This window comes from Oratosquilla oratoria, chromosome 28, assembly GCF_046742065.1.
Source record: "Oratosquilla oratoria isolate Oo_2021 chromosome 28, ASM4674206v1, whole genome shotgun sequence".
Taxonomy (NCBI): Eukaryota; Metazoa; Arthropoda; class Malacostraca; order Stomatopoda; family Squillidae; genus Oratosquilla; species Oratosquilla oratoria.
In genome coordinates, this window is record NC_134804.1 from 16,221,865 (window position 1) to 16,229,364 (window position 7,500).

Genomic DNA, 7,500 nt, shown 5'->3' on the forward strand with positions numbered 1-7,500 from the left:
CCCTTCCCTTCATCCGCCGAGAGTAGTCTCTCGCGGAGACAACTCTGTACGTGGATTCAACACCCGGGGAATGGAGCTCACGTCCAAAAATGATGCTGTTAACAGGTCTAGACTGGAACAGTCTCTGGTTTGATAGTCATTGCAGCGATACCCTGCGATTCTCCGAAGGCACTTCGTACCAAAGACATCGCGACGCCCCCGGAAGTCACCATTCAATGTCCTTGTCTAACAGCCATGCAGAAAGACAGGAGCACAAGTGACTTCAAGATTCGATTTTCAGTCTCCTGTATAAATATAATCTGGTTGAACGTGTCCATAACACCATAGGCAATACTACCTTCGAAGAATTTCCTGACATGATCCACCACTGCCATGTATTATACTACCAAGGTATGTGAATTTTTCAGACCTCAGTGTCTTCGCACACATGCATGGAAAGACTGAACTGTGTCATCTAGTAAGTACCCGAACACCTGGACCTTGGTCTTGGTCCAGGAGACCTGGAGTCCAAGCGATCTCACCTCCCTGTACAGACTCGGGGGCTGCAAGCAGGGCCTGCAAGGCTGTCCAATACTCAGTCCATGTTGGGGTGAAGACGCACCTTTACTCTACTCCTGAACCGACAGGAAAGAAATTGGACACGCCTCCTCCATATTTTACAGCACTCTGCACCGAAGTAAAAAACAGATATTACGTCAACAATCCTCGCAGGAATCCCACGGATCCGCATAAGATGCCAGAGCATTCCATAATGCACTTCGTCAAACGCCTTCTTGAGATCAACAACGGTTGCCAGAAAACCCCTGTCGGCGGCGCTCCACAAGGACACGAAGCGCTAAGATCCGATCAGTTGTTGCCTTACCAGGCGTGAATCCAGATTGCTTGGTCTCCAAAACTTCAGCAGGTGTGATCGAACCCGTGTCAGGAATAGATCTGCGAGGACCTTGTCCGACACACCGAGCAATGTAATACCGCAATAGTTGTTGCAGTCCTGCCGATCCACTTTCTCCTTCTAGAGAGGGACAACCAGACCCTTTTCCAGTCGAAGGAAATAGTACCAGAATGCCAAACTTCAGCGCGCAACTCACGGATCATGGCCTGACCTCCGGCTTTCAGCAATTCCGCGCTGATGTTGCAGAGTGTCAGCCGAATTTCCACACTTTAACTTGCTGAGAACTCCTTTGACATCCAAGAGGTCGGAGTTTTATATATCAGTGGATCTGTAACCGCCACCCAAACACAAGGGGAAGCTGGCCATCCATGAGCAACTGCTCAAAGTACTCCGCAAAGGAAAGACACCCCACCATGCCTGACAATGTCTGCCGATTTGTCAAGATAGGCTTCACCTGGGTCAAAGATTTGGAGCGGAGTTTCTTTAGGGCGTAAGTTGGCCCGAGTTCATTTGCATTAAAATGACCTTCGACATCCTCAAGCGATTCGCCTGACGTATCTCTCCTTATCCATCCTCATGAGAACTCTAGTCCATCGTTTTTAAGTCATGTATCGGTCCCCCCAGCTATTCTGGAAGCACAGCCCACCTCTATATTCTACAGTGTCTCACGCGACATCACACCACTTCTTGATCCCGGACGGGAGCCATGGAATATGCCGTGTCGGCCCAGTCGGTAAAAGATTGACTCTGGGCATCCCAAACTCAAAGGTTCAAGACAGACGGACCAGCCGATTTGCCTCTCCGGGTCTGAACTGAAGACCAAAGTGATTTGTTGATAGTCTTGGCACTTCAGCGTATTCGCATCACAGCACTCAGCGTATAGGACTCCCGTCTTCAGGCCCTGCAGGGATGACAACCTCCATCTACGTGTCCAAAACACCCTCCTCTCTGGCGGGTAACTGGAGTGCAGCCCAACCATGCTGCACGTAATACTGAGTTACATGGTACCAGTAAGACAATGCCTCACCTGTTAGTGGTGTTACTGGTAAAGGTGAGCACATAATGATAATGATGGTAATGCTCGTACACTGATGGTGGTGGTGTTGATGATGTTGGTAGTGGTGGTGGTGATGGTAGTGTTGATGGTGGTGGTGGTGGTGATGGTAGTGTTGATGGTGGTGGTGGTGTGGATGATAAGTGTTGATGGAGGTGGTGGAGGCAATGGTGTCGTATTGGTGGTAAGGACAATAAATATTATAATATTACTATTGGCGGAGGATCCACATTTCCATTACTATGCCAAGGAAGCTAATAGCCTCTTTCTTTCTCTCTCTCTCTCTCTCTCTCTCTTTCTTTTCTTTTAACATCCTCAGATGGAGGCGGTTTTGTCGTATTCGTTCCCGTGAAAGGTGCATTCCCCATTCGATTCACTCGGGATTTACAATTCCCCCCCCCCCGTACTGGTTTCCTACCCCTCTTTTTCCAATTAATCATTTCATCTTCTGACCCCAACGCCTGGCGGCACGCAGGTGGGGAGATTGGGCTTCCTGATAGCCTCCCACAACGAGTTCCCTTGCAAAAGTGATGGGCCACTGGGGAGGATTCGAACCCAAAGCTTCGTGCCGCGGGGAGGAGAGCCTGCTCACCATCGGACGACCAGAATTTCGAAGATGACAGCTCCGGCGACGAAAGGGATCCCCCTCTTCTCCTCCTCCTCCTCCTCTTCCTCCTCCTTCTCTCCCTCGGTTCGTAACAACAATCGATCGTGGCCTAGCCTTACAACATGGCGGGACGGACGGGGGGCCCGGACATCCACCATAGATAACGCTGTGCAAAGCGCAGTGCCCCCTCTACCTCCGACTCCGCTTCCGCCGCTGTCGACTCATTCATCCACGGTGAATTTTAAATTCGGCCTTCCAAGCTACACCATACTTGTCTACCGCAGGACAAGTACAGATAACTCATATGAGTGTACAAAATCTCCACTGCTGGTAATATGTATAAACTCTACTCCCTTCACAAGGAAGGCAGCGAATGAAGAGGAGGAAGTGAAGTATTCTGTCAGCAATGACAATTTTAAGAGTTTCTATCCTTGTGGACAAAATCGCATCGAAGAGTTGCTGTCACGGAGGTGATAAAGGAGATATTTAAGGAGGGCAGATGAACATGTTAAAACTGATCAGCTTTCTTTTTCGTGGATGAACAGTAGGAGGGGGGGAGGAGGAGGAGGAGGAGGAGGAGGAGGAGGAGGAGGAGGAGGAGGAGGAGGAGGGGGCGGAGTACACAACCGATAGCACCACTGCCACCGTCGGAGCCACGTGGCCAACTGCAGCACCGTCGCCAGAACATCTACTTCCTTCCTACCACGAGTTCAAGACCCTGAAGATCAGAACGATGACTTCGTACATTGTGTCACCATGTTTTCACACACAAACGAACAGCATAAAACAAATATAACAAGAATAAATGGAAAACAGTATATTGGCACAAGGATTAACGATGGAAATACAAAATGTAACCAGAAAGATATACATAAAAAAAGAATGAAAAAAAAGTCAATAAACTGGACGCCAACGTACTTAGGGGGCTAAAGGCTGGCAAGGCATACCCGACGTCGACGAACTTTGTACACGAGACTCGCGAGTGACTCAGCGAGTCTGAGGAAGAAAGGGTGCCGTTCAAGCAGGTCCGTTTTAAATGCCATTTCCTGCCTCCAAGGTTATTGAACGCTGGAGTAAGGGTGAAGTGAACCAAGTCGTTCTGCACAATCCCCACTGTAAAATCTCCTCATGGACCCTTGATCGACATTAGTTTGGGTTTAAAACCTCCCTTTGCACCGGAAAACACGTTTCTATCAATTCTAGCAACAGCCAATGACACGAAAGTCGTTGGACAGAAGTCGCCCTTCACCCCCTCAACCCCAATCAATCGGTGACCTGTGTACCCGCAGACCAACCAACCCTACCACCAGACTGACTCAACTTCCCGAGGTGCGACCCCGAGAGACCGATACCTGCTGTCGAAAATAAATCTAAAGTTCACACACTCTTTTCAAACCTTGAATTCCTTCTATACTCCTATACGTATATTCCATGTTAAGGGCAGCATCACCCTGGTGCCTGCCCTCCCTTCTTTCCTGCAAATAATCTGTTGCCCCAGATCCTGCAGGAGAACCACAGCCTCCAGGTAACCACCGACGGCCACCGAATTAGCTGAAGGTAGAATACTACGTTGTTGTTTAGGTATCGCTTGGGCGGGGAAAGCAAAGTAAGGAGTTCGATGTCTTACGTGTGATGGGTTGCACTTGGGCAGTTTGTTTCTGTAGCCAGACCTATTCTGTGTTTGTATTTTCTTAGTGTTCGACGGTGATCTAAGCGGAGTCATGGTTCTTGTTTCTCTAGGCATGGATTTTTCTGTGAGGGTTCTTGTTCTTTGGAAGGGTTTGATGTAGTACGATGCTTTGTGGTCGGCCTTGGAGTGCTTGTTTTTGTGATTTGAGTGTTTATGTGTTTTTGCACGTTAATGCTGTGTGGTGTAGGTATTACGTATTTTCGAAAAGTATGTTGCTATTTATTTTTTCAGTTGGTTGTTTGTATGATGTAACGAGATGGGCGAGTACGATTGAGTGATCTTGCACAAAACCTGTCATTTTCAACTTAAAGCACATATGAGAGAAATTCGCTAGTAACAGCGACATCAATCTGATAATTTTTATGACAGTCGCATGCAGGATTCGAACCCACTGCTTTCGGCCACCCGTGTAGTGGGTTAAGGCTCTGTGAAGGTGATCTTACGGGTGGCCGAAAGCAGTGGGTTCGAATCCTGCATGCGACTGTCATAAAAATTATTAAAGCACATACTTGGAGGTGATCTAAATGCATGCGACCCCATTTCGCTCCACACTCAACCACAGTCCTCTTTCAGACTCGTGGGCCAATTTGCTAGCTATTGTCGGTCACCTTGGAACCGCGAGTCTCTCGAATCTAGAGAGATCTGGGGCAACGGGTCGATTAACTCCACCACAAGGTCGGGGAGGAAACGAGATTATCTCCAACCTAAGTAGAGCTAAACTCAAGCAAACGTTTCGCAAGACGACGCACCAACACAATGGACAAGCGACCTTCCCTGATATCCTCCACAATAATGGGAGCATTGATGCAAGAATCAATACATGTAATCAGTATGTCTTCAAAGATGGCCACTCGACTAACATACTCCTAATAAACCTCACTCAACAAGTACTAGAGAAACTTCAAAAAGCAATTGCCAACCGACAGAGCAACAAAGGCAGAAAATTATACAAATAGGGCTTTCGACACCGTTCCTAGACCTACTCTGTAAAACAAAATTGGAGAGAGAGAGAGAGAGAGAGAGAGAGAGAGAGAGAGAGAGAGAGAGAGAGAGAGAGAGAGAGAGAGAGAGAGAGAGAGAGAGAGAGAGAGAGAGAGAGAGAGAGAGAGAGAGAGAGAGAGAGACAGAGAGAGACAGAGAGAGAGAGAGAGAGAGGAGAGAGAATGGAAAAAAGCGACAAGAAACAGTTGACAAACTTCTTTGCTGGAAAAGACTGAAGTCTCCCTCTACAAGAACCTATCAAGAACCAAATTCTGTACAACAAGGTCCTCCAGGATCAATACCAGCGCTGTTCAACCCATTCTCACACGACCTTCCTGCCATAAATCCGGAGGTTAGTATTAAGTTCGAATACGTAGACGACCTAACAACATTAACCTAACACCGAAATTACAACTCCCAAAGGCACTCACATATCAATGAACGGGAACCATTGACAGCATTAACCAGAACTCCAGCATCCTTTCGGAAGTCCTCAGTGACGCTGGTCACTCCTAATTCCCATGGATCTAAGCAAGATCGAGACACAGGGTAGTCTGTCTATCTTGGATCTAAGAGAAACCAACGGCAGCAATGAATGAGCAACTTCTCCCACTAGTCGAAAGCCTCGCAACGCTTGATCTCGCGTATGACACTCACGCGACCTTCGGCCATCATAGGATAGACCCCACAATGGGGGCAGATAGGAGGCTATATATACATGGAACAGTCCCAAACACGGGATTCAAACAACAGAAATACTTAACAGCATACAAACGGCTCATGGGGTCAATACACGTTATGCAATAAAAAAGTGAAGAAAAATCAGGGGCAGCCTGCGGATGGCAGAAAATGGGGCATTAATAAAGACAGGTTGTTGCACTAAAGCAACACTAGTGGATCGCCTGCATTCGGAAACCAGACCAAAGAGCAGCATACGAGTGCGAGGTACACAAGTTCAAGGGCTCTTAAACACACCCACCAGTCAAGTCACATTCGCTGCCCTCCACATACTATACAACACGAAGGCAATCCAAGCGCTGCTCTGCTCTGCTCTGCTCGGGGGTCTAAGGTAACCAACCCCCGACACCTCACGATGCCTCCACAAAAGTACACATGTATGTGCAACTCACAAAACAAGCACTCTCCCAGAAATTAACCAACAGAGAAATCTCCCGCTAAACAGACAGGAGTGTCACTGGAGAGCCTCTCTTCAGGTGAACACCCCGCAATTACATAGTACCAACAGCCACCCGTTGCACAAGTTGCAACCTTCACTCAAACACCCTAAGACAACAACACAATTTATTGACCAATGGCCGCGGCCGGGTTCCTTGGGGCCGCGGGCCTCCACAAAGAGAGAAACGGGGCAACGGACTGGCTTCCTGATTGGTTGTGTGAGCGAGCGAGTGATTGATTGAATCATTCATCCCCACCGCGGGCCACCCCGGCAAGCACTGAGTTGCAGTACATCTCGATTACCCTGTATGGGAGTACTGACCGCACAAATTGAACGATATCAATGTTTTATGTGACTTTAATGATACATCTACGGACCAGAGTCATGCAGGATTCCTTCGTGATTGGAAACTAATGACCTCCACTCAGTAAAGAAGACTGATATAGCTTTCCAGCTTCTACTTTACCTCGTTCCTATTGCCTTCCTTACATCTGTCCTTAACCACTTCTGTGACTCCACTTTTTCATCGCGACATTGTCCCCATGGACAGTAGTACTTCTTGTCGTCAGCGACGTACTCTACCCCGATTACCCTCTTCTTCTGTACCGCGTAGGTGGCACTCAATCTGGAGCCAGATTAGCTTATTCATCCCTGTGGAACCCCCCACCCCAAACCCCTCGGTAGCAAAGGGCTTACGAGTATCATAACTTCAGAGAACAGCACTCAGCCACGAACCTAACTACTCTTCAGCCATCAAGACCAACACTCTTCTCTTCGTGGGGGCACAGAACGAGTTTCCAGGAGTTCTGAGCCCTGTTCACCAACGTGACGCACTGAAAATATTCTATCATGGCGATCGTCAAGTCACAGGAGAGGGTAAGCGAGGACCACCAACTGAAAGAAGCCTGAGCCTACCGAGACCCCCATTCAGACCGAGGTTCGCCTGCCCTCGGTTGCATAACGAAGAGCTTCGAGAAAAAAAAATAAAACTAATAAAGTGGGCCACAGTATGTGAAGAGTTCATGGCTCACCACAGCCTAGAGCAGTGGTTCCCAACCCCAGGGTCGCGAGGGTGTTTTTGAGAGTCGCCTGAGGGTCT

General features: G+C 48.2%; 1 protein-coding gene across 20 annotated transcripts in view; it reads right to left on the bottom strand.

Moving 5' to 3' along the window:
- The window catches only part of LOC143040246 (tyrosine-protein kinase Src64B-like), a 580,796-nt gene that overhangs the window by 186,033 nt on the left and 387,263 nt on the right, over positions 1-7,500 (bottom strand). The window lies entirely within an intron of this gene.